Source organism: Canis lupus, chromosome 26 (genome assembly GCF_011100685.1).
Source record: "Canis lupus familiaris isolate Mischka breed German Shepherd chromosome 26, alternate assembly UU_Cfam_GSD_1.0, whole genome shotgun sequence".
In the NCBI taxonomy this organism is placed as follows: Eukaryota; Metazoa; Chordata; class Mammalia; order Carnivora; family Canidae; genus Canis; species Canis lupus.
Genome location: NC_049247.1, coordinates 39,124,016 through 39,151,636, shown reverse-complemented (window position 1 = coordinate 39,151,636; position 27,621 = coordinate 39,124,016). Strand labels below are relative to the sequence as shown.

The window sequence follows — 27,621 nt, the reverse complement described above, 5'->3', positions numbered from 1 at the left end:
AATGTCTTTGATGTCTACAGAGATACGAACTTTTATTTATTTTTTTGTTTTTTTTTTTGAGATACGAACTTTTAATACAATCTACTTAAAACCTTTCATTAGAGTGACCTCTTAAATAGATTGAATTATTAGATATCATTATATTGAGCTACTCTTATCCTGCTGGAACAAAGGGTGTTTGGCATAACATATAATTCTTTCCGTATGCTGCTGGATATGGTTTGCCAATATTTTATTTGGGATTTTCCCTCAATATTTATTACAGAGTTTCGGGTGTGCGTGTGTATGAGTGTAGAGTCGAGGGTGGAGGGGGAGGTCTTTATCAAGTTCTGGTATCAATGTTACATTCCTTTCATAAAAAGAACATGAGGCATTTCCTTCTTTCTCTTTGTTCTGAAACAAATCACATCGGAATACTCTGTTCCTACTTTTTTTTTAAAAAAAGATTTTACTTATTTATCTGAGAGAGAGAGCACAGAGGGAGGGGGAGAGGGAGAGAAGCAGGGAGCTGGGTGCGGAACTCGAACCCAGGGCCCTGTGACCACGACCCGAGCCGAAGGCAGCGCCTGAGGCGCCCCAGGATGCTCTGTTCTTTACCAGCCGTTGACCCCGGCACATTTTGTGACAGAGGCTGCGGCATTTCTTCTCTGCTCACTTTGTGCCTAACTCTCAATTTCCTAAATTATGTTGTCGACTGACCCACGGCAAGAAGGCGAGTGAGAGCTGACCACATCCCTGTCCTCCTCGGTCCTGGGAGACTTCAGAGAAGTCACGGGAGGGACAGAAAATATGTGGGAAAAGAGCAAGAAAGAAATTCTTGGGAAGCGGCGGCTGCAGACCGTCGGCATGTGCTCTGCGTCTTCACATAAAGTACGTGCGCCGGGGACTGGCTGGCTTGATCCCAGGTTGTTGTTGGCTGGTGGCACCTTGTAAAGACTCCGAACGAGGGTGTCCTGTGCCTGAGGTCTCCGGGGCCGCCCCCCGCAGTCGTGTTTGCAAGAGCCTGAACAGCACCGGTCACTGGACACCCATCCAGCAACGAAGGCTCCGGGCTGACGGGCACAGATGGGGACACCGAGGGGGCTCTCCTGGGCGTCAGAGCTGGGGGTGGGAGGAGAGCAGCAGCGTGGCCTGCCCGCACACACGAGCACCCGAGAGGGCGGCAACCGGGGGAGCCGGCCGCAGCCCCCCGCGACTTAACAGCCTCGTGCTCCTAGCGCAGGTACAATGTCACTTAACCAAGGTAAAACAGTGGCTCCTGCGGGCTTCGTCGGGGAAGCGTCTGCCTCTGGTTCAGGTCGTGATCCCAGGTCCTGGGACCCAGACCCACGTCGGGCCCTGCTGGGGGGGCGGGTGCGGCTGCTTCTCCCTCCCCCTCTGCCCCCCGCTCTCTCTTTCTCAAACAAATAAATAAAATATTTTTTAAAAAAGGAATGAGAGCAAAAGAGAGGAAGCCCCAGCAAGACGAGTAATGTAACACGGAGTCCCCGAGCGAGGGAAGTCCTCAGCCTGGTTAGCAATCGTGGGATTTACCTGCGAGTCCTCAGCCTGGTTAGTGATCGTAGGGGTTTACCTGCGAGTCCTCAGCCTGGTTAGGGATTGGGGGGGTTAACCTGCAAGCGACAGTGAGACAGCCCCGCATCCGCGCTGGGTTAGTGAAAGCCGCCGACAGAGCGAGTGTCGGGGACGATATGGAGCAGATAACGGTCGTCCACGGTTTCCAGGAGTACATGCGGAAATTACCTGGAAATTACCTGGGAAACACTCTGGATGACCTCGCAGAGTTGAAATTAGGATGAACCGGGGACTCCGCATCGTATCAGGGCTCCTCTAGGGAAGGGGAAGCCCCTCGAATCGCAAGTAAGGCGCCGGGTTCTCTGAACCCCACGTGCAATTTCCTGGCCCGACCGGTGCTTCCGTGTGGGGTTACCTTTAGCTTCACAACAGCCGTTCACATGATGCTTCCTCTTCTTTTCTGCCTACGTGCTGCATTGATGATTAAAATGCTTGTAAAACGTGAAAACGTTGCTCTCCGCGTGCCCCTCGGTGTGGCTCCCCGGACACAACCCCTTGTCTTCTCTTCCAGGACGCCTGCCCGCCTTAGGTATTTCTAGTACTTGTTTAAATTACTGTTTCCCCCCCAGTTTGAGTTACTTTTGTTCTCACTAACGTAAGTTGGCCGGTTTGGTGCTTTCCTTTCGAGGCAGCCCCCACTCAGCTGTCTGTCGGGTTCCCCGAGTCAGGCTGACTGTGCTGCCAAGTCCCTGGGGCTGCACCACGGATTCTCTGTCTCAACCAGGGGCGAGTCCATACCCCGGGGAACATGTGGCCAAGTCCAGAGACAGTTTCACCAGCACGACTTGGGGAACGACTGGCATCTGCTGAGTAGAGACCTGGCTTGCTGCTGCACATCGTAAAACACCCAGGATAGCCTCAACCAGCAAGGGATTATCTGACCCCAAATGTCAAGATTGCCGAGGTTGAGAGACACGGCCCTCGTATGTGTCCCCCTGGGAAATTCAAGGGAAGAGAAGGGTGCAAGCCCTAGGACTTTAAAAATGACAGTGAATCTGTCTCCTTTGGAATCACGCACCTAGTAACCCTGCAGCTGCTCCGAGTCATCAGCACCGCTTCCTTTTCCAGCTCCCAGAGAGAACAGGGAGGGGAGGGATTTTGAAACACCAGCTCTGGGTGCTGGCAGGGGTGGGGTGGGTTCCTGGTGCTGTTCAGGCCCGGACACTTTCTTCACGCCTCCCCCCATCTGGGCTTGCACTCTTGGGCTTGCACTTACCAACGGCCACAGCTCATTGCTGTGGAGTCCTGGGGAGGGGGCAGGTGATGGCTGCACCAAACGGGGTAGAGGAGCACGAGGGCAGAGCCCAACTTGTCCTCCCCAGTGCCAGCCACCTCCACCCTGGGCCACAGCGTGTCTCACTGCGCTGGCCAACACACACACGTACACATGCACGTGCACATGCATGCACCCATGCACACGCACACATGCACACAGGCACAAACACGTACACATGCACATGCACACAAATGCACATACACATACACATACCTGCACATACACACGCCCATACATGTGGACACGTGCACATGCACAACATGCACATACGTACACATGCACATGCACACAAATGCATATACACATGCACACACATACATGTGGACGCACAGGCACACACACATGCACACACATGCACATGCGTAGACGCTAGTTCAAAACAATCTTCCATCCCCCAAGGGGTGTCTTCTCTCCCTCTCTGCTCCCTCCCTTCCTCTCCTCCTCCTCTGTTGGTTCCTCCTCCTCCTCTCCACTCTCCTCTCCCTTCCTCTCCTTCTCCTCTTCATCCTCAGTCATTCCGAGTCTACAATCTTCTACAGTTTCCTCGGGTCTGATTTCACCAAAGGGGCCCACACCCTGTGGCATCCAGGCTCTCGTGGTGACAGCAAGAATCAGGCTGGCTATTTTGCAATGTTGTTTATGGAAAGCAAATACCACACAGTTTCTCAAAGATGGGTAGAGTTTCAGCAGTGTCTCCAAAAACAGTGAAAACACAAATTTTGTCCTGTTTTTCTGGCTCACTTCACTTGTTTCATTTGTTTTGTTTTGTTTTTTTAAGCAGGCTCCACACCCACCATGGAGCCCAATGTGGGGCTTGAACTCACCACCCCGAGATCAAGGCCTGAGGGGAGGTCAAGAATTTGAGGCCGAATCAGCTGAGCCGCCGAAGCACCCCTATTTCATTTTTTGGAATAAGTTTCTGAGGTGCAATGGACTTTGTTTGGAACTGTTGCTGAGAATACGGAACAATAACTTAGCCAAATGCTTTAGTTAAGTCATAAACACTTGGGCCTCTTGAAAGCTGATGATACTTAATTTTATGTCAGGATAGTTGGGGTACAGTGTCCAGCTGTTCAGTCAAACACAAGGGACATAGATGCTGCTGTCCAGGTGTTGTGCAGGTGTGGTTACTATCATCAGTTAACTTTAAGTAAAGGAGATGACTCTTGATAATGTGGGTGGGCCTCATCCACTCCGTTGAAGGCTTCAGGAGCAAAAATGGATTTTTCAGGGAAGGATTTCTGCCTCGAGACTGTGACCTAGAAATCCTGTCTGAGTCTCTAGCCAGCCAGCCCACCCTACAGATTTAGGGCATGACATGTCCACAATCACATGAGCCAGTTTTCCAGAAACAAATCTCCCTCCATAAATGCAGACATATCCCATTGGTTCTGCTTCTTTGGAGAACCCCTACTGATATAGAGGTTATTTGTACCACATCTTTTTTTTTTTTTTTTTTTAAGTAAAAGGGCTTTTAGGTCAGTTGTTCGGATGAGATTCTCAGGGTCAGTTTACCGGGGCTGAGAAGAAGCAGGTGTAGCTGGTGCTTGACTAGACCTGCTCCATTGCCCAGAGGCACCACACAATAGCTTCTTCCGGTGAAGTCGAAGCTAAGTTGACCCAGAGTAAACGGACACCTTGGTGAGAAGTAGTGAGGTAATTAAATGCTTTTTCCCAGAATCACATGTATCTTTCCGCCAAAGCTAAGTGTACAGCTCTTGAAGCATAGCCAGGAGCCCTGGGAGCCCGCACATCTTTAGCCGTATCCACCAATCCCGACATTTAGTCCCTCATCCGTGCAGCGTTTACTGAGGAGGACAAGGATCCTCTCTGGCCTGTTCACTCTGCGCGGAGCCACCCGGGCGCCCGACACGGCGCCGGAGCATTTGTGGAATGAATATGCGTCTTAAATTGCCCATTTCTGTGTCCGTTAAATTAAAGAGTGAACTAGAATATCTGTGGAGAGGTGTCATCTTTGTAGTTTGCTCCACCGTAACTTCCGTCATTGGTGCTTATGGCCGGTGTCGCTCCTTGCTCCCGCGGTAGGGACCCTGCAGGTGGGGCACTGGGCCCCCTCCAGGTTTGGGGCCAGCGCTGCTCCGGAAAAGCACAGTGTTGGAGGCTTTGGTTGGTTCGGCAGCTTGTTCTGGGCGTGCTCGGCCCTGAGCTGCGGGATCGGCGAGCTGCCACCCGAGCACACCTGGCAGGCTGTGCTCCCCCTGTTCTGCCGCTGGTCCTGAAGGCAGGGGGCCGCTCTGTCCCTCCGGCAGGGCCCGTGATCCGAGGTAATGGCCACAGCTGTGGCCTCGGCTAGGCTGGCGTTCGAATGTCAACCGTGCCTTTTACGAGCATGGTTTGCTCACCTGGAGCCGTGCACCTGCCTCAGAGCTGCCGCGAGTCCGAGGTGGTGGTTCAGCCTGGACACTGCCAGCGCCTGCCCCTCCGCACCCCGGGCATGGCCGGTCCTGCTCCCCACGCTCTCGTGGGCGCCCTGTGCAGGCCGGGTGCCTCCTGGGGCCGCGCGCCGAGGGGGGCTGAAGCTGGGTGTTAGGCTGCAAACCGTGTCGTAGGAAACGGCAGGTGTCCATTGAACAATTCCCTTACAAACACCCACTGAGTGTTACCTTCGGGCCGGACGCCTTCATGCATTCGGAATTCAGCGGTGAACAAGAGGAAACCCCATGCTTGCGTGGAGCTTACCGAACGTGCAGAAAATTGAAATTGGTGTCACTAGAACTGGAGGGAGGCCAATGGCTGGTGGTCGGGAAAGTTTCCCTGAAGAGGTGCATTCAATCAGATCCTAATAACAAGAAGGAGGTGGTCATGGGACGGTTAGGAGAAGAGGTTCTGGGCGGGGGGAACAGCTCGTTCCAAATCCTGACACATGGTGCCTGGAGAACTGAAAGCATTTTGTCCTGGGTCAGGCCAGCAGCTGGTCGACGCACTCTTGTAGAGCGACTCTTGCAGGGGATGGTCCGTGATGCTAATGGACATCCCATGTGACGAGAAGGGCTCTCAGGTCCAACAGACTCGGGAAACACAGCCCACAGATCATCCCCCTTCTTGTGCTCGCACGCTCTCTCTCTTTCTCAAATAAACATATAAAATCCTTTTTTAAAAAGAGATGCTTGCGGGTGCCTGATGCTTGGCTCAGTGAGTTAAGCATCTGCCTTCCACTTGGGTCATGATCTCACGGTCCTGGGATCGAGACCCGTGTTGGGCTCCCTGGTCTGCAGGGAGCCTGCTTCTCCCTCTCCCTCTGCCTGAGACTCCCCTTGCTTGTGCGCGCGCTCTCTCTCTCTCTGGCAGATAAACAAATAAAATCTTTTTTAAAAAAAGATACCTGAAGACAAGGCACACTGGGGTTGTTAAACATCAACCACCAATGGAAGCTGCTGTTTCCCCTCCACCCCCATCACACCCGCTTCGGGAGCCTCACCACACAGAGCCTTGTCTGATATACCTATTTACTCCCAATTCTTCTTCTTTTTTTTTTTTTTTTAAAGATTTTATTTATTTATTCATGAGAGACACAGGCAGAGGGAGAAGCAGGCTCCACGCAGGGAGCCTGGTGCAGGACTCGATCCCAGGACCCTGGGGTCATGACCTGAGCCAAAGGCAGACGCTCAACCACTGAGCCACCCAGGCATCCCAGAATCTGTCTTTAAAATTAACGTTCTCAAAGCTAAGGTCACAGATGTATTCAATTCTCTGCTTTTAGCTAATTTGACCAGATTTACAGATAGGAGAGATTTTTATCTTGCCACTTTACTCTGTGCTGGCCTAGCAATCTTTGTCGGGGGGTGGGGGGTGGAGGGGGATGATTTCCAGAATTTATTCTCTTATCACTATTTCTATACTTTTTTTTCGTTTTCTCTAATTCCCCAGCCTTAGATTTATGCATTCTCCTTAGGTGTATAAAGATTTATAATCTATCTTTGTATCAGTGTCAATGTCTTTCAAAGATTGAGAGAGGCCCAAGCTATTTCTAAGATTTCCAAGTTAGTGGATTGTTTAAAAATGGTAAAAATCCAAAATATGGTGCTGAAATTGTGGTATATTTTAACTGATTATATTTTTGGAAATATGGTTTTTCATATACAGAAAATTACCTAGTAATAAAATTAAATTTTTGGTAAGTTATTCTAGATTTATTTAAAATATTAATTCCCAGTGTGATACTCAGTTGGTCTGCCCAGTACCCTTTTCCTACTTTAGGAACAAAAGAATTTTTTTTTTTTTTCAGAGCAGAGATGAGAACAGCTGAACAATTAGATCTCTGGTCGTAAGAGGCTGGTCTCTGACAATGCATTGGTCAATGCAGGGAAGTCCTTTTTTTTTTTTTATACATTTATTTTTTTATTGGTATTCAATTTGCCAACGTATAGAATAACACCCAGTGCTCATCCCATCAAGTGCCCCCCTCTGCCCGTTACCCAGTCACCCATACCCCCTGCCCACCTCCCTTTCTACCACCCCTAGTTCGTTTCCCAGAGTTAGGAGCCTCTCATGTTCAGTCTTCCTTTCTGATATTTCCCACTCATTTTTTTCTCCTTTCTCCTTTATTCCCTTTCACTATTTTTTACATTGGGAGGTCCTTTTTGAATAAAATAAGCAGCAGCTTTGCTTTCTGCCCATCACCATTCTGTTTCTTCCTACCAGAAATGGGGACATGGAAGCTTCAGTTGCGGTGGTTATTTTGTCAAATACAGTGAAATGGAAGAAGAAGAATCTGGCAGACAAGTAAAATCCTCAATTGTTATAACCTCTAGTTGTTCAATTTCTCTATTTGTGTCCACACACGCTCCTAACCATGCACAGTGGTCATGTGGTGAAGGTCTCTTCTTGGTTCTCCAGGTATCTCCTGAGACTGTCAAGTCGTTTTAGAGCCCCTGGCCTGATGGCCTTCTCACCACCCTCCACCACATGCAATCCTCATCAGACCACCTGCTTTTGAAAAAGAATATTCCTTCTCGATGACCACATCTACGGTGTGAATTCCATTTAATATAAGAGCATTAATTATTGATATTTATGGCATTAGGCTTGCCTCTTTATGTGAAGAGCTCAAAAGCACTCCATTGGTGTCTCTTGTCCTGTGCCTCAGCAGACGGCCGTCTGCAGCTAGACGTATGTTTGCTAACTCCATTTATTTTCCTTCAATAAATGCTTCCCAGGGATAGTTTTTCTGTTGGTGACTTTACAGAGTTTTTTTCCACTGATGACCTTCCTCCCCATGAATGATCCTTAAAGTTCCCCACATCGCCACCCTCCTCCTGGGTTATACAGTGTACTCAACCCCAACGCCCACCCATTAAGAGCTTGCTACAGTGGCTTTTAGAGTTGGTTCCCCTTGTTTTCTCCACCATGTTTGACTCTGCCTTCGGCCTCCTGTGCCTTCTGAGATGCCCCCACAAAAGCCACTGGCAGCCACTTGTCCCCTTCTAGTCCCCATGAGTGGCCATGCTACCTCCTTTTCAGCACAGACAAAATGTTTTCTTCCCTAACACTGAATAGAAGGCAGAATTTGCAGAGTGTATTATTCCCAGAGAATAATAAATAATCATAAAATAATCATAAATAATTATTTAAATAATAAATAATAAAAGGCTCCTAATGCCACAGTTACTGGAAGAACAAGTAGACATTCCACTCAAGAACTCACTAGCCGATGACACAAGATCAAAATGTAACATTGCTCCCAATTCAGATTCCAGTTGGTCTCATGCATGGGCAATTACATAAGTCGTGATGCTGACAGAGCAACGCTGAGACATGCTCTCTGGCACGTGGCCTCCTCTGTTTGGTGGCCAGTTTCAGTTTCCTGATAGGTCTTGTTCTGTAGCTCATCCGGGACAGATATGTGACAGGGAGCCAAGGACAAGCAGAAAGTCTGCAAGCGCAGGAAAGGTTAAGTCATCTTGTAGGTGATGTTCTTGCAGACACCCACTCGCTTTTTCCTTTCTGAAACTGGGTTATAACCTATTGGTCATTGGCAAGTTGACCTCCAGTGAGATTAGAATTTTACCCAATTTGCAAAGGGCAGGTCTTGGTCATTTGCACTAGAAATGATGAGTGTCTATTTCAGCTTTTCAGGGACATGCCTAAAGCTTGTTGTTGTCTTGCTTAATTCTCTGGTACAGGACCCTGTTCTACCTTCCGTAGAAGGAACCACTGAGCTTGGACTTGCTGGAAAACATGTGGGCAGTTTTCCTTGAGAAGTGCCAGGCTGAGACTCCTACTTGCTACAACCCACCCAGGGCCAGTCATGCCTCTGCCACCAGCAATGAGGACACCAAGGTAGGTCATGCATCCTCAGGGCTCATTGAATTAGGGCTCAATGTCTTCATCTGTGAAATGGGAATGATACTATCTATTTTGCAAGAGTGTTCTGCAAATTTTAAATCACTTCAAGGCATACATGAGATGTAAAACTGCCGTCCCACTCACTATTCATGGAATATTTATTGAGTGTCTAGAGTGAGCCAGACACTGTGCTAAGGATGGAGTCCCTGCTCCTAAAATGCTTATAGATTATCTAGTGGGGGATACAAATATTTTACAGATAATCTTACAAATAATGTCATAATGAGAATAAAAATTAAGAAAGTGAACAGGATACTATGTTCGTTGCTGCCACCACTTCACGCTGGGCACAATATTATATTGGAAATCAGAATTGTTTAAGGTAAGGCAAGTAAGAACACATGTTCACATTCATTTCTTGGCAGAAAATTGGAGCCACTACATAATGGGTTTTACAATATACATAGAGTTGAAAGTTGTCTGGTGGGCAATCATTTGTTTTGCCTTAATCTTCTCAAATAAGGAAATGGAAATCAATACTATCCAAACCAAAGAGAACAGGCCAACTAATCAACAGCAAATCAACCAACCAACAAACATAGAAGAATTAAACAGTAAGGGAAGTGATTACAGTGACACTTCTTTCAAAATCCAGTAATGAGATCCGCTGATATTTATTAAGTTCTTTTCATGGCCCACTCCTGTGCTAAGTGCTTTCCTGGATGTTCCCATTGGCCGGATAGTCACCATTCTTCTGGGTATGCTGTGCGATGCCCGCACCTTACAGATGTGAGAACTTGCCAAGAGTCACACAAAACAGTTGGGCTTCCACTTCCTGTAAAGATCTCTGGGACTGAAAGGCCCTGGGCTCTCAACCACCGCACAACAAAGCATTTATCTAAAAATAAGATTGCTTACCAACCAACTTTAGAAAAAATTAAATTCTCAGACCATCCATGAGTAAATTCCAGGTGGGTAAAATATCTAAATATAAAATGCAAAACTATAAAAAAAAAAAAATAAAATAAAATAAAATGCAAAACTATGTGAAAAGACAGAATGCAGAAGAAATATTTTTATATAATTAGGGGCAGAGAAGCCCTTCTTAAGTATGGCATGCAGCCCATAGGTTATAAAAGAAAGTGATGACCCTTAGGAAAAATTTAAAGTATTGTTGGGGCAAAGGAAACCATAAATGAAATAAAAGGGAAATGAAAACTGAGAAGAAAAATATAATTTAGTTAACAAAGACTTAAGATTTACAATATGTAAAGAAACTAATAAGCTAATAAAGAAAACAAACAAATGGAAAAATAGATTAATAATATAACTATCATGGTAAGATTAACTTTACTGACAAATAAATCAAAAGTATAATTATTTCTTTTTTTAAAAGATTTTATGTATTTATTCGAGACAGAGAGAGAGAGAGGCAGAGACACAGGCAGAGGGAGAAGCAGGCTCCCTGCAGGGAGCCCGACGCAAGACTCGATCCCGGGTCTCCAGGATCACGCCTTGGGCTGAAGGCAGATGCTAAACCACTGAGCCACTGGGGCTGCCCACTATAATTATTTCTGAAATATATTTTCAAATTTAGAAAATTCTAATATCAGGTATCAAACACACAGAAATACTAACAAACTGTCAAATATTAAAATAGCTATTATGATTTTAAATGTCTCATTTGTTGGTCTCTTCTAGTTCTGGAATGTCTCCTGATAAGTATTTCCACACCTGTGCAATAATTCATATATAAGGATTCAATATTATATTTTATAAAATAGAGAAAAACAGAAAAAACTTACTAATGTACATATCATTTAGTGGAAACAGGTTCTCCAGGAAGATTGCAGGTATTATCATATGATGGAATTTGCAGTTATTAAAAAAGAGAGTTGACCGCTATGTTCAGATAAGAGGGGTTTGATTTGTTATAATGTAGAAAAAGCATATTGTTGAACTGTATTATTTTATTTGTATTATAAAACCATACTTCCGGCAGCCCGGGTGGCTCAGCGGTTTAGCGCCATCTTCGGCCCAGGGCGTGACCCCGGGGTCCCGGGATCGCGTCCCACATCGGGGTCCCTGCGGGGAGCCTGCTTCTCCCTCTGCCTGTGTCTCTGCTTATCTCTCTCTGTGTCTCTCGTGAGTAAGTAAATAAAATATTTTTAAAAATTAAAAAAATAAAACCATACTTTTATTTTATTTATTTATTTTTTATTTATTCATGATAGTCACACAGAGAGAGAGAGAGAGAGAGGCAGAGACACAGGAGGAGGGAGAAGCAGGCTCCATGCACCGGGAGCCCGACGTGGGATTCGATCCCGGGACTCCAGGATCGCGCCCTGGGCCAAAGGCAAGTGCCAAACCGCTGAGCCACCCAGGGATCCCCCTAAAACCATACTTTTATATACACAGGAAAAAAAGCCTTGAAATGTAAGTACGTAAATACTAGTAATAGTTACCTCTAGGGAATGGAGAGCAGGGAGGCTTTAGTATCTACTTCTGTATTGTTTAAATTTTCAACACACACACACACACACACACACACACACACAATGTATTTACCATAAATTTTAGGGATGGGTCAAAAATAAAACATTTCAGTGTTTCATAAAATTTTAAAAAGTTTATTTATTTAAGGTCCCATTGACCCAAATACGCTTTTCAGTATGGATGGTTGGTTATTTTCATTCTGCTGTAGCTACTCTGAGGAATCTCTCAAGATTGCTTTTTTATCTTTATTCTTTCCAAGGGTTTCAAAAGTTCTATCTGGATTTTTTTTTCCCTTAAGAAAAAAAAAAAAAACACAACTACTACTCTACTACTCTATGTAACTGGTGATGTGGACCCATCATTTGGCCTGGAGAGGAGCGTCTGAAACCGGGAGCCTTGCTCGTGCTGCGAGCACAGCCGGCCGGCCTCAGCGTCCTCAGCATCCTCAGCGTCCTCAGCTCCGAGCGGCTGTTTGCACAAATGACTGTGTCTCCAGCTCTTCCGGAGAGAACTCTGGTTCTTGTTAGCAGCTTTCCAGCTTTGATCGCCAAGCCCGAGACAGGAGAGTTGCGCCTTTTGAAGTAGCCAATGTTGCTCATTCAAAGGCAACAGAGTTTGATCACCTTTGGTTGGATGCTTGTCAGCTGGGACATGAGATCCTGGTATTTGGCTGCCATCCACACTGGCCACAGGGGCAACCAGAAAATCCCTAAATGGAAATCACTTAAAAACATTGACGATGGTCAAGGTGCTAAAAGTAGAAATCCACTTGTAGAAATCGTATAAAAACGTTCTTAACTCCTAACTCTGGGAAACGGACTAGGGGTGGTGGAAGGGGAGGAGGGCGGGGGTGGGGGTGACTGGGTGACGGGCACTGAGGGGGGCACTTGATGGGATGAGCATTGGGTGTTATTCTGTATGTTGGCAAATTGAACACCAATAAAAAATAAATTTATATTTTAAAAAAGCATTCTTATCAGGGTCAGCGTTTTCTGGAACACTCCCTGATCAGTGGAACTGGCTTCCCATTCCGTGGTGCCCACGACTCTAATGACTTGCTTTCCTTGAAGCCACGTGACCCCAAAATCTGTGTGTAATTGGCCTCATTCCTGCTGGACTTAGAAAAGTCAGCCTTGCTGACATGCTGGATTCAGCCTGCTTTCTGTCTGGGTCATTTCCCCACAAAGCATGTGTGGTTTGGGGTTGGGGGAAGGCAATGAAATCCATGTGCTTCCATGTTCAGCTTCGCTGCTCTGCAGGCTCAAGGTTCAGCCTGTCCACTTCCTCCTGTTCTTTGCCCCCAGTAAAATCAACCCATTTCCAGTAAGTAGACCCACGTCCCTAGGAGTACGGCGGGAAGGTTAAGTGTTGATGCAGCCAGTGAGCTATGGGGAATGCTAAAGGATGAATGACTTTAGCCGTGTTGGTATATGTGCTCATTGTAAAACCAAAGTGAATAAAATATTAAAATACATAAAAGTAAAAATCCTTCTTCCTAAAGTTAACGTATCCTCAAGTTGACTTCCCTTATTAAATGCCTTCATTAACTAGTATCAACAGGATTTTCTCCAAGATTGGAAACACATGGAGCCCTGCTATCTGTTAGACAAATTCTCAGAACTGAGTCATAGAAAAACAAGACAAAAAAAATGTCTGAAATGAGAAGAACTCAATGCCTTCTCGTTTCATTCACAGTGAGATTCTAGTCCTTTCCGCACGGTGGAGGCTCTGCACTCTCCTGGCACGTGTTCCTCTCTAGCCCACTCTCTACAGCTCCTTGAACTGTCCTCCAGTCGTGCTGGTATCTTTGCCGTTCCCAGAAGGGGCCAAAGGACACTTTCCTGCCTCAAAGCCTTTTACGGGAGGGAACCCTCTTCCTCTGGACATTCCCACGGGGCTCTCATGTCCTCCACGTCTCTGCTTAGGGGGCGCCTCATCGGGAAGGCCTTCCCCGATCACCTGATATCCACTGGCACCTCTATTCCCCATCACCTCTGTTTCTTCTTGGATATTCTTCACTATATTTATCATGTCTGGACATATTATAGATTTGTTCCTCTGTTTATTGCCTGACTCCTCCCATTGGATTATAAATTCCTTGGATTCAGAGATTATATTTTGTTGAATGCTATATTCTTCATCCCTTAATAGATGCTCAATAAATAAATACAGAATAGTGAGTAAGTGAATGACAGCTACCAACTCTCGAGTGCTTGCTATGCAGCAGATACTATACTGTGCATTATCTCATTTAATCTTTTCAACAAACATCTGTCCTTCTTCCAAGTTATAGTTGAGGAAATTGAAATTTAGGAAGATTAGGAAAGTTGCCTAGGATTGTGGGTGGGATCTATCAGACTGTAAAGCCTGTCCTTTACATTGATTTCTTTGTGTCATCCATCCATTAGAACACCTTTTCACACATATTATCTTATTTTTACTCTGGTTCTTAAATGAACTCCATGTGACAGGCAGGAAATAGTTTATTATCCTTGTTTTAACATTGAGAAAATTGTGGCTCAGATGACTAAGCTACTTTTGTGGAGTCTCAGAACTGATAAATGTCATGGTCAGGATTTTAGTGATTGTATCTCAAGTACAACAAAGAACTTACTTCAAATTTGGGGATTTATTTGATTAAATAGCTTTCAACTACTTGAAAGTAGTTTACCTGGAACCAGTTCCTTTTATTGATAAGAATCAACTTTATTTAAAAAAAAAAAAACCTGACAAAGAATCTAGGAGGTATGAACTGTGTATTTACTCTCCAAGACTTGTCTAGAGCCTTGTGGGTTTTTTTTTTCTTTTTTCTTTTTATTTATTTGTTTATTTGTTTGGTTTGTTTGTTTATTTATTTATTTATTTATTTATTTATTTACTTTTGCCTTGTGGGTTTTTAAAAAGTTTTTATTTAAATTCCAGTTAGGTAACATATGGTGTAATATTAGTTTCAGCGGTACAGTTTAATGATTCAACGCTTCCATACAGCACTCAGGGCTTGTAACACTCCTGAGTCCCCATCACTCATCCCACCCATCGCCCCACCCACCTCCCCTCTTGCAACCATCAGTTCGTTCTCCATCCTTAAGAGTCTCTTGTGCTTTGCTTCCTTCTCTCTCTTCTTCCCCTTCCCCTGTGTTCATCTGTTCTGTTTCTTAAATTCCACATATGAGAAGCACCTGGGTGGGTGGTGCAGTCAGTTAAGCTTTCGACTCTTGGCTTCAGCTCAGGTTATGATCTCAGGGTTTTGAGGTCAAGCCTCATGTCAGGCTCCTCAAGGAGCATGGTGTCTGCTTGGGATTCTCTCTCCCTCTGCCCTTCCCTCTTGTGCCATCTCTCTCTCTTTCTAAACCAAATAAATAAATCTTTATTAAAAAATCCACATATGAGTGAAATCATATGGTATTTGCCTTTCTCTGACTGATGTATCTCGCTTAGCATAATACTCTCTAGCTCCATCCATGTCACTGCAAATGGCAAGATCTCATTCTTTTTTATGACTAACATTCCATAATATATATAATATTCCATAATATATAATATTCCATACATGTGGAGTACTATTCCGTATACCACATCTTCTTTATCCATTCATCAGTCGAAGGACATTTGGGCTCTTTCCATAATTTGGCTACTGTAGGTAATGCTGCTATAAACGCTGGGTGCACATGTCCCTTCAAATTAGTATTTTTTTTAATCCTTTGAGTAAATACCTAGTATTACAATTGCTGGGTCATAGGTTAATTCTATTTCTAACTTTTTAAAGAAACTCCTTATTGTTTTCCAGAGTCGCTGCACCAGATTACTTTCCCACCAACAGAGTAAGATCCCCCTTTCTCCCCATCCTTGCCAATACCTGCTGTTTCTTGTGTTGTTGATTTTAGCCATTCTGACAGGTGTGAGGCGATATCTGATTGTGGTTTTGATTGTATTTCCCTGATGATCGGTGATATTGATCACACAATATCAAAAAAATTTTTTGATGTGTCTGTTGGCCAGCTGCATGTTTTCTTTGGAAAAATGTCTCTTCGTGTCTTCTTAGAGCCTTGTGTTAATAAATGCTTTGTAAGTATACCTTCTAAATGTTTGTTCCTTGTTGTTTATAGCCCTCGCCCTCTATTAAGCTTCTGGCACCCATTGATGGATGATAAGGTGTTCAGTATGAAGAGATTGTTTTGCACAGTTTTAAACCCCGAACCACCCCACCCCACCCCAGCCCCGCCCCTGGAAAAACAATCAGGCAAATGGTAATAGATTTGTGCCTTTTTCCTTCTTCTTCCTTCCTTATCCTTTAAAGGATTGTCCACCCCCCAAGCTTCCAAGTCATCTCGCACCATCCCAGACAGTCCCATGTCACTCTTATTCTAGTCGATGTGTGTGCCAGGTCCAGCCAGGTTCACACTTCACTCTGTCTCTACCTTCCTCTCTACCTCCAGCCTTTCTCCCACTTCTTTCCCTCATGTGATCTTAGGCAAAATGAAAAAGGAGGTGAAATAGTTTCTTCAGCCCTTCATTCCTTCTTTGTTAACTCTTGGCTCTTTTTGGGTACCCAGGGACTGAATGGTCTTTCCCCCTAGAATGGGGAAGACATCATGGTGAGAGCTTTACTGACCCCGACTCAGGCGTGGATCCTTGGCAATAATTTAAACTCCTTTCATTTCAATTTCCTTACCTGCAAAATGGTGATAAAATAGCACCTACCTCAAAATATCAGCAGTCTGAATGAGGAGTGACAGGAAATCTATGGGAGGCAATGCAATGAATCACCAACAACTCACGAGTGATTGCATCTTTATTATAAATGTCAGGTGAGCAACTAAAATGTGTGATAAGCACTGTCAAGAATATATTATCATGGATTAACGTAGCTGGAGCTCACTTTCTTTTATTGCACAACCATATGTGATACCCTGAGATAAGCAGATAAGCCAGACCCATTTGGAGAGTACTTAAGTGCTGGAAGAGATCATATGCTACTGCACTCAGCTATTTTACTTGAGCAAATATGCATCAGCCTGAACTCTTGAGACACCAGACAGCTACTTTCTTAACAATGACATTTACAAGGAGTGAGAATACATTCATGAAGATAGTGGGAGGAGATTTATCAAAAGATTTGCAAAAAAAGAAAAGGTAATCAATTCGGCTGCACGCTGCAAAAGAGACAAGAAAAGACTAACATTTATTGAGTATTTGCCAGATGCCGGGGACAGATCTACATGATCTATGTTCATTCTCCAATTTCACTCTCCAAACCACCCTAGAAATAAATGCTGCTTTTTAGAATATAAAAGATAACAAGCAGATCTCATTTTTTAAGCTTAAAAAGAAGTATTGGATCCTACAACCAAATGACAATCAAACAAATAACCAGATTTTAAAATGGGCAAAGAACTTGAATAAACATTTCTCCAAAGAAAATGTACAAATGGCCAATAAGCATATGAAAAAGATGTTCAAAATTTTTAATCATCAGGGAGATTCAAGTCAAAACTGTAACAAAATATTACCTCACAACCATTAGGTGAAAAAAAAAAACAGAAAATAATGTGTTGGTGAAAATGTGGGGAAATTGGAACCTTTGCACACTATTAGTGGGATTGTAAAATAGTGAAGACCATATGCAAAACAGCAATGAATCCTCAAAAGATAAAGAATAGAGCTACTATAAGATCTAACAATGCCACTTCTGGGTATATATTCAAAAGAGTTTAAAACAGGATCTTGAAAAGATATTTGCACTCCCATTTCATTGTGGCATTATTCACAATGGCCAACATACAGACGCAACCATCCATAGATGAATGGATAAAGAAAACATGGTGTGGGGTCACTGGCTGGCTCAGTCAGTAGAGCCTGTGACTCGATCTCAGGTTGTAAGTTCAAGCCCTACATTGCGTGTGGAGATCACTCAAAAATAATAAAAATCTTAAAAAGAGAGAAGATGCGGTTCCATAAAATGGAACATTTCTCAGCCTTTAAAAAGGAGGCAACTATGCTCTAACATGAATAAACCTTGAGGACATTATGCTGAGTGATATAAACCGATCCTCAAAAGACATCCTGCATGGTTCCCCTTCTAGGAGGTATCTAAAGAAACGTGGTGTAGATGAGAACGTTCTGGAGCTCTATTGCACTAGATGAACAGAATCATCTATTCTATGATGTGCATGGAGTTAACAATACTACTGTGCCACACTCTTAAAAATGCAAGTGTGTAAATTTATGGTATGGGTTTTTTTACTACATTAAGAAAGAGTATTTTTAACCAGATTGAAATTAAATTATTTCAAAGCCATCAGTCCAGCTGAGATCCCTCGTTTTATATTTGAGGAAACAAGTTCCAAAGAAGAAAGTGAATTGGTTAATTCACATGGCTGAGCAGGGATGAGGCAGGGTGCGTGGGCCATCAGCCCAGTACCCTGTTTGCTACAACACCAAATCTAAGGTAAATTAGGGAGCCCTAGAGGAGAAGCCTAACACTGACTTTCCTGGGAAGAATTGTTTATTAATTGTTTCCCTTCCATGGGCTTTACAGAGAGGTATCACTCAACTAACCCAATTTAACAAACCAACAGGATCAGACCGAAAAGTGCCAACAGATGAAAGCATCATCAATCCATGACTTCTTCTATTTCAGGATTTCCTGAAACGCACAAGTGTGCAAAGCAGTGTCATTGGTCTGAGCTCGGACCATCCCCAAATGAGGCCTCAGGACAGCACAACGGGTTACGGGGTCAGAGTCTGACAGGTCAGCATGTGTAGGGTGGACATGTTCAAGTGGCTGAACCTTTGTATGCACATAATTATCTCTAGTCTCTACCATAAACCAATAAAGCATCACATATAATAGCCTTTATGGATTTCTGGACACGTAAGTATGTGTTTATAAATGTACGTATTTATTACATGGTAAGTGTGTATCTGTAGTATTTCCTTCTCTAAATCATACAAGGGTTAGGCGGCTCCCTGACTTCTCCACCACAGATGGAGTCAGAGATCGGGCCGGGGTGGAGCCCTGGGCGGGGCACAGTCAGAATTTCCCTTGGCCTGAGGTGAACTGGAGGAGTGAAAAGAGTGGGCGTGAACTTAATTTCCTTCTGAAGCAGAACCCAGTTTTTGGATGGGACAGATCTGGGTTCAGTTCCCACCCATGAGGCTTATCTGCTGTGTGACACCAGACAGATTACTCAACGTCGCTACGCCTCATTCTCATCCCCTAGAACCACATGAAGCTCTCTCTGGTGGCATCATTGGGCGAGTCGGGTGAGCTCATACACATAATGTGCCAATCCCAGTGTTTGGGGCCCCCAGTGCACACGTAAATAGAAAGTTCTGCTACCTTTCAGAACTTCAAAGTCATTTTATCCCCAGAGAAGCCACTAAACTCAAAAGCTAAGTGCTCTTACACAAAATGGAATTACCCATTACTGATGGAGCACTTTACTCGTATCCCGCGTGTATTGGACTCCAGAGCCTGGCCGGGGGAGGATGGTTGTGATGTCCGACTGGGGATCAGCCGCTGACTAAGATGTTTGGGATTAACAGTCTTGCCTCATAGAGTTTCCCCCATATTTTTGAATCACTTTTATAAAGTGTGTGATTGCTTCTAATCTCAATCTTGCCAGAAGAAGTAAGCCTCCCTGGGGGATAATTAGGATTTTCTACTCGCTACTCATGTAGCAAAGTGTTTGAAACTCCCCCAAAGGCACTGATCTCACAGCCTCTTCTTTCATTTTTAGCCTCACCTACTCTTGCCTAAGGCGATTGGATGCCTTTGTTTCCTTTGCTTCCTTATTGGTTTGTTTCCCATTAGTTGAACACCGTCAATCGAAATCCTTGCTTAGACTTGCAAGAAAATCTCTGAGGTATGTTTGGAACAGACACGTGATCGCAGTGACGTATCTTTCAAGTTTTCTTGAGCTTCCCTCTTGCCCCGGTGTCTGTCTTCACAACTCCCCATTTCCTGTTTCCCATCGCTCCCCAATCTTTCCAGACCTCCAGGACGCACTAACATATAAAAATTCAAATGATTCAGATAATTATTATGTCCCCTGGAAAACCAACCTCTGTCCCTATTTGCATTCCCAGAGGCAATCACAGTTACTAATTAATATGTACCCTTCCGTGCCTTTTCCTCCACAATTATTAGATTGGACCACTGTAAGATTGTTGGTTTTGTAGGTCACAAATGACTCAATATAAGCAATTTCATATGACTTAACTGACTCTCTCTTTACACATACACAGGGATATATGGACACACAGATACACGCACACACACACAGAAGCATAGAGGGCCATTTTATGGATTTAAAAAGCACAAACAGGATCATATTATACATATTTTATCATATTTTTTTTCGCAGAGGAATACATCCTAGAAATCTTCTAGGTTCATCACTGCAACCCTACTCAATTCTTTTTGACCGCTGGTAAAATTATTTTAGTATGGATCATTTATTTAACTTTTTTCATTCCCTTCTCCATGTCTCTCGTTGTTATAAATTCTACAATATTCGTACATGTCTCTGTGTTTATGTGAGAATATTCAACATTTACTTTCTAAAACAAAGGTTTGTGTAAAGAAACATATTAGAAATAAGTTGGTCCTTATTATCTGTAGGATTAGTGCATAACATGGGATGATCGTGTGGTTAATCTTGAGTCCACTCCTCTATTTTTCCACCTGTTGTGAGATGTGAGCTCAAGGTAGCGCTGGAAAAATAAGCGACACTCTAATTCTCTGCCTAAAGGTGTCCTCCCTGAGTCCGACGTTTTTGGGGTCTGGCTTTGAGGGTCTTCTGGCTCTGTGTGCCGCCCCTGTTATTTGGTTATTGGGAAGTCTTCCTTGAGGTTGCAGGTAGGCCATCCTTTTTATAGGAAATACAGAAACAGAATCCCAACAGCCGGATTCTGTTTGTCTTAATTTCCTAATCTGTGCCTCAGAGTTGACATGACTGAACACCTTGTACGGCTCCAAACTTTCCTCTCACTGAAATCCCTCCACCACCCTTTGTATTTGTTTTTTACCATAAACCTTGGAGTTTGAAGGATTTCTTTTTGACCACCAAGTAGCATCTATGAGTCAACATGTTGGATCTCACAGATATTTGTCACAGACAATGAAATATGTCGATCAGTCTGACAAGCGGCGGGCGGGAGGGACAGGTGTGGCTGCACCGTGTTACCATGAGTCCAGGTTGAAGTGAGAAAATGTAATATTTGGGGTCACCTCAGACCCTTTTTGAGGGTTCTTTGAGGGATTGAAAAAAGCTTTGGGCCTCTCTACTCCCCTTAGAGAGTCAGTAAAGGCAGGGGCTGCACAGGGCCTAGTGCAGATCCCATCCCAAGGAATGGTCTGTCAAGTGAAAGCGACTTGAAGCATTTCACATGTTTCTTAGAATCTGCTGTAAAGAAGCTGTGGTCTCTGTGTACAGTGGGATATTCCTCAGCCATTAGAAACGACAAATACCCACCATTTGCTTCGACGTGGAGGGACCTGGAGGGTATGATGCTGAGTGAAGGAAGCCAATCAGAGAAGGACAAACATTATATGGTCTCATTCATTTGGGGAATATAAGAAATAGTGAAAGGGATTAAAGAGGAAAGGAGAAAAAAATAAGTGGGAAACATCAGAAAGGGAGACAGAACATGGAAGACTCCTAACTCTGGGAAACGAACTAGGGGTGGAGGAAGGGGAGGTGGGCGGGGAGGGGTGACCGGGTGACGGGCACTGAGGGGGGCACTTGACGGGATGAGCACTGGGTGTTATTCTATATGTTGGCAAATTGAACTCCAATAAAAATAAATTTATAAAAATAAAAAATTAAAATTAAAAAAAAAAAAGAATCTGCTGTAAAGCATCCGCGAGGGCCCAGTTCGTAGCCCATGGTTGAATAGTCTTTTCCTGTTTCTTTAAAAATTTCTTGTTTCCCATTTCTCTTGCTCTCAAGATCTCTCTCAACCCATCGCTACTGTGAAGATCTCTCTTCACCCCTCCGTCTCACCTCCAAACCCAGCGCTGCCTGGTTCTCGACCTCCTTGGCTTCCATTTCTCTCTTCCATGTATTTCTTCCCTTAAAACTTGTCCTCCCTCTCCTGTTACATGGTCGTCTCAGACTTCTAAGGTAAGAAACCCTGATTTAGGAGAGTCTCAGGAAGAGGGGAAGACGGGCTTGTCCCTGCCTGGAGGGAGCAGAGAGGAAGGTGGCTCCTTCATCTCTCCTGGAGGCTGATGCGTTCCCAGGAGAAGGACCGAGGTGTGTGGGGCTGTGGTCATTTCTTGACTTTTAGTTCCTGAAAATAATGTGTGTGTAATACACTTCTTGACCATTTTCTTGGCACTTTGGAGGAAACAAACAATAAGATAGGACTCCATGTGTGGCCTCTGGACTATGTATAATTGTCCTCTTCCTTGATTTTCCATAGAAGAAATACTACGTGTTTCGTAGGAGTGTAGGGTCTGCCTCCTTCCGCAAAGGCCTTTGGGGTCCCTACTAGGGGCAGGTGGGAAGAGAGTGAAAGGAGACTGGAAGCCTGAACTTCCAGGAACATATTGATGAGGAGCTGAACAGTCCTTGGGGGTCACTGCTGCTCCTTCTCTTACCCTGGGCTCTGCTCCCCTGAGTCCCAGGAAAGAACTTCTGGAACATCGAAAAAAAAATTAGAACTTTTATTCCTACTCACTTTTTAATCTCATGATTTTTAGTTTCCGTCCGGGCGTATGTTTTCTCGGGTACATAATGTATATTAACAGAAGAGTACACAGACGCAATAGCGAAATATGTAAATGTGCCGCTGTCGGGGGTGCTCGGTCAAGTCTTTTTATCCGCACGGGCACGTGGTCAAAAGCGCATCTCTCTGTTCACTCGCGGCTCCTCATGGCCTCCTGCTCTATGTCGCTATTTTCCGGGTGATGGGGAGCAAAGCTCGGCGATCAGTGCCCCTCAGGAAACCCTCTGCCACCCTTCACTCAGGGTCAGGGGTTAGTAGTCCGTAACCCACGAGGCTCTTGCTTCAGCCTCTTTTCAACTCAACCACAGAATCGGCCCCGACGTCTGTGGAAGGGGTCAGGAGACGTGAGCAGATTCTCTGCAAGGCAGGCGTATGAGTCTAAACATCTGGGTTGTAATAGTGTAAATAGATGGTTGCTTAACTCTGTTCTCAGAAGACAGCAGAGTGGGAGGAAGGATTGCTCAGAAATCGTCCAAAGGACGGAAGCGGGGGCCCGCGATGGCGAAGGAAAGCTCTTTCTTCTGAGTCTCCTGTGGCATCACCATCAAGGCGTAGCGCAAATTTCAATAAATTATTCTGCCAATCCCTGCATGGAGCCTGCTTCCTCCTCTGCCTGTGTCTCTGCCTCTCTCTCTCCCTGTGTGTGTTTCTCATGAATAAATAAATTTTTAAAAAATCTTTAAAAAATTATTCTGCCAAATAAATATTTGATGCACGTGTCTCAAGTGAGAGGAACGGGGCTCCTCCACCACGTGCCTCCGTCACGTCACGGCGGAGTAGGTGAGACACCCCCGTTCCCTAGATGAGCACACCGAGGGGTGGGCAAGTATGTCCCAAGGCCCCAGCGGTTAGCCAGGGAAGCTGGATCACGTCACCTGAGGGCGAGGGTCCGGGACAGCCGTCCAGGTGAAAATCCGGAAGAGCCGAAGCCCAGTGTTGTGATGCTCCTCCAGCTGCCATGCCCTCTTGTCAATTCTCTTATTCCCGATCCTTGCATGGAAGCACATGAGAACGGGACTCAAAGAGTCTGGGTGTGCTCGGGCTGAGTTCATGGCTGGCAGGTCACCGAAATCCGTGAGGAACATGTGGGTGGGGAGGGGCTCGGGGCCCGCGGGGTGGTGGAGGGGCTGTCCTGGTGCAGATCACGAGCTCCCAGGGCCCTGCGCGGGGGCCCTGCTTCAGCCCGGGTGTGCCGGGGCCAGTCCTTTACCATCTCTGGACTCGGGCGTCCTCTTCTCTAGGTAGAGCTAACTCCACTTAGGTTGGGGTGGGAGGACTGGACGCGGAGTGTGCAAAGGATTGACACGGCCACATGCACAGAGCAAGACTCAGGGGAGCTTTGCTCTCCTTCCCGGGGAAGCCGACGCACCTGCTTCACGGCTGGGATGAATAAGCAGCTAGAAACCCTACAAGTACGATCCGGCTTTCCCGCCGTCGGAGCAGGTGGGCTTCCTAGCAGCTTGTAAACTGTGCTCCGGGCGCCTGCGGATGTCAGCCTCTGTGCGGCCACTGACCCTCCGAAGCTGGGAGATCCGGAAAGAGGAACTCCAAGGGGCCAGGGCGCTCTGTCCGCGGAGCTGTTCTCCAGGCCCGGTGGCCACGCTGGCAGGGGAGGCAGGAGAAGCGGGGGAGGCGGGACCCCTACTCTGAACTGTGCAGTCAGGGCAAAGCAGCAGGTGTGTTTCCTCGCCTCCTAAACGCCTCCTGGGGTCCAAGGTGGTGACATTTCTTAAAAAAATTAAGAACAGAAATAGGATCCAACATATTTTTAAGCCAAATAAAACAAAAACACTAATTTGAAAAGATACACACACCCCTATGGTCACTGCGGCGTTATTCCCAGTGGCCAAGGGATGGACGAGCTGGGGTGTCCCTCACTAGGTGGCCGGGAAAGCGAGGTCCCCAAATTTGCAGAGATCCTACTATTGTTATTCTAGAAGCTTATGTCTATAGAAGCTTGAGTTAACTGTGGTGTATGGTGTGAGGTAAGGGGTGACGTTCACGGTTTTCCACGCAGATACTCAATGTCTCCAGCACCCGGTGGAAAGACCATCCTGCTTGTATTTCTGCATTTTCCCATTTGCCCATTGCCAATTGACTACGTATACGTGTGGGTCTACTTCTGGACCTTCTGCTCTGTTCCACTGTCTGTCTGTCTATCCTGACACCAAGACCACACAGACTGTCCTATGACGGCAGCTTCATAGGAAGGTTTTTAAGGAGTTTTTAATACGCAGAGCGTGAGTCTTCCTACCTCGTCCCTTGATCCAAACTGGTTTGGCTCTTCCAGGCCTCTTGAACTGCCATTTACATTTTAGAATCAGCTTGTCGGGGATCCCTGGGTGGCGCAGCGGTTTGGCGCCTGCCTTTGGCCCAGGACACGATCCTGGAGACCCGGGATCGAATCCCACATCGGGCTCCTGGTGCATGGAGCCTGCTTCTCCCTCTGCCTATGTCTCTGCCTCTCTCTCTCTCTCTCTCTCTGTGTGTGACTATCATAAATAAATAAAAAAAATAAAAAAAAATAGAATCAGCTTGTCCATTTTTACCAAAAAGCATTTTTTGCTGATTTGTTGGTTAAGGTAGAAATCCAATTTTATTTTTTAAAAATATAGATGATTTTTCCAGCATTATTAAAAAATGTCCATCCTTACTGGGGCGCCTGGGTGGCTCAGCAGCTGAGTGGCTGCCTTCGGCTCAGGACGTGATCCTGGGGTCCCGAGATCAAGTCCCACATCGGCCTCCCTGTAGGGAGCCTGCTTCTCCCTCTGCCTGTGTCCCTGCCTCTCTCTGTGTGTATCATGAATAAATAAATAAAATCTTAAAAAGAAAAAGCCATCCTTACTGATTTGCACTGCCGTGTGTATCATGTATCGAATACACATGTACATTTGAATTTATTCCTAGGCTATATCCTGTTTCACTGATACCTTTATTTTTTCTTGTGGTAATAATGCACTATGTTAATCATTACAACTTTATAGTAATTTAGGGAATCTAGTAAGAGCCATCACCCCTCCTTGTTTTTTGACTTTAGGAGTGTTTTGACTACTCTTAGCATTTTTATTTACCTTGCCAGTTTCTTTTTTATTTATTTATTTTTAATTTATTTATGATAGTCATACAGAGAGAGAGAGAGACGGAGTACACAGGCAGAGGGAGAAGCAGGCTCCATGCACCGGGAGCCCGACGTGGGATTCGATCCCGTGTCTCCAGGATTGCACCCTGGGCCAAAGGCAGGCGCTAAACTGCTGTGTCACCCAGGGATCCCTACCTTGCCAGTTTCTACAAAAAAACAAATATGTTGATCTTCTGACTGGAATCATTTTGAATCCTTAGGTGAATTTTAGGAGAATGAACACCTTTATATATTAAGCCTTTTAACCCCCTGTTTTATGTCTTCATTTATTTAATTTTTGTGTAATGCTGCTTTTGAATAAAAAATTTTAACTTTTTTTTTCCATAAGTACCTTACATACATTTGTTAGATTTATTTTCTTAAGTTGTAAATTTTGGGGAGTTATTGCAAATGGTTTTTTTTTTCCTTAAAATTACTATGTTGTAAAAAAAAAAAATTACTATGTTGTATAGAAATGCAAATAACTTGTTATTTTGATTTTATACTCAGCTAAACTCTTATAAGGTCAAATAGTTTTTAAAAATTCTTTTGGACCGGGGCACCTGTTTGTAGTTGAGCATCTGCCTTCGGCTCAGGTCATGATCCCGGGGTCCTGGGTTCGAGTCCCACGTTGGGTTTCCCGCAGGGAGCATGCTTCTCCCTCTGCCTGTGTCTCTTCCTCTCTCTCTCTCTCTCTCTCTCTCTCTGTGTGTGTGTGTGTGTGTCTCATGAACAAATAAACAAAATCTTAAAAAAAAAATCTCTTGAATTTTTTAAGATTATAATAGTATCATCTAGTTAAAGGGGTTTTATTTCATCCTTTTGTCTATATACCCTTTTATTTCTCACTGCATTGGCTAGCAATTCTAATACAATGTGGAAAAGACAGTGATAGGAGGCACCCTCGTCTTGTGTGATCAGTATTTTACTGCCAATACGCTTATATATCTTAGTGATGTACTGATCTGAGCCCATTTGGTTATGTACGAGGCTTAGAATAGGTTAGATAAGCTGTTTTGAAAATGCTTACAAATATTTGTTTAATAAGTGTCTGTATTCATGGTGAAATTTGGTCTGAGATTTGTCTTTCTTTGAATGGATATTGATTTTTATCAAAACGTGTTTCACGGGATCCCTGGGTGGCGCAGCGGTTTGGCGCCTGCCTTTGGCCCGGGGCGTGATCCTGGAGACCCGGGATCGAATCCCACGTCGGGCTCCCGGTGCATGGAGCCTGCTTCTCCCTCTGCCTGTGTCTCTGCCTCTCTCTCTCTCTCTCTCTGTGACTATCATGAATAAATAAATAAAATCTTAAAAAAAAAAAAAAAAGGTGTTTCACATGCACTGAGTCCATCAGGTAAATTTGCTCTTTTAATCCATTAAAGTATTAAATTAAACTACTTGATGGTTTAATGTTAATTTGATTTTGTATTTTTTTGTTTGTTTGTTTTTTGATTTTGTATTCTTGGGGAAACCAAACGTGGTCATTACATATTACTTGCTACACGTTACTATCTTCAGTTAGAAGAGAGCTCGCTTAGGATTTTTGCATCTATCCTCATGAGGTCACTGGCTCATGACTTTTCTTTTTAATGCTGTCTTCCTGAAATGTCAAGATCTGACTCCTCAAACATTGCCAACATATCCTATTGGTGAAGTAAAGCTAACAGTTTGATGAGATAATTGTTTACACCCATTAGAGAGCACCAGCTCTGCAGGGCTTTGGCAGTGTCTGTGAGAAAGGGAAGGCAAGAGAAGAATTTATTGGATTGAAAGTTCTACGGAGCATTTTTTATTTTAATGAAGTTTGGCTATCAGTGATTTCTTTCATGAATCCTGCCTTTCACACCATATCTAAAAAGTCATCGCCATACCCAAGGTCGTCTGGGTTATCTCCTGTGTTATCTTTCTGGGAGTTTTATAGTTTTGCATTTTGCATTTATGTCTATGGTTCATTCTGAGTTAATTTTTGTCAAGGGTCTATGTCTAGAGTCAATTTGCTTTTTTGTATACGAATATCCAGTTGTTCTAGGACCATCTGTTCTATTTTAGATTGGACTGTATATTTAAAGGGGTGTTTCAAAAAATTTTAAAAAGTAAAAAAAATAAAATAAAG

The 27,621-nt window shown here is 44.6% G+C and overlaps 2 long non-coding RNA genes across 2 annotated transcripts; both read left to right on the top strand.

The window, feature by feature from the left end:
- The first annotated feature begins 429 nt into the window (after positions 1-429).
- LOC119866260 lies at positions 430-4,804 on the top strand. The gene is made up of 2 exons (XR_005379577.1): positions 430-2,498; positions 3,633-4,804. It is a non-coding gene; the product is annotated as an uncharacterized LOC119866260 (long non-coding RNA).
- Positions 4,805-8,530: 3,726 nt separating this feature from the next.
- LOC111092672 lies at positions 8,531-12,472 on the top strand. Its single transcript, XR_005379039.1, has 3 exons — positions 8,531-8,774; positions 8,995-9,151; positions 11,913-12,472. It is a non-coding gene; the product is annotated as an uncharacterized LOC111092672 (long non-coding RNA).
- The last annotated feature ends 15,149 nt before the right edge of the window (positions 12,473-27,621 follow it).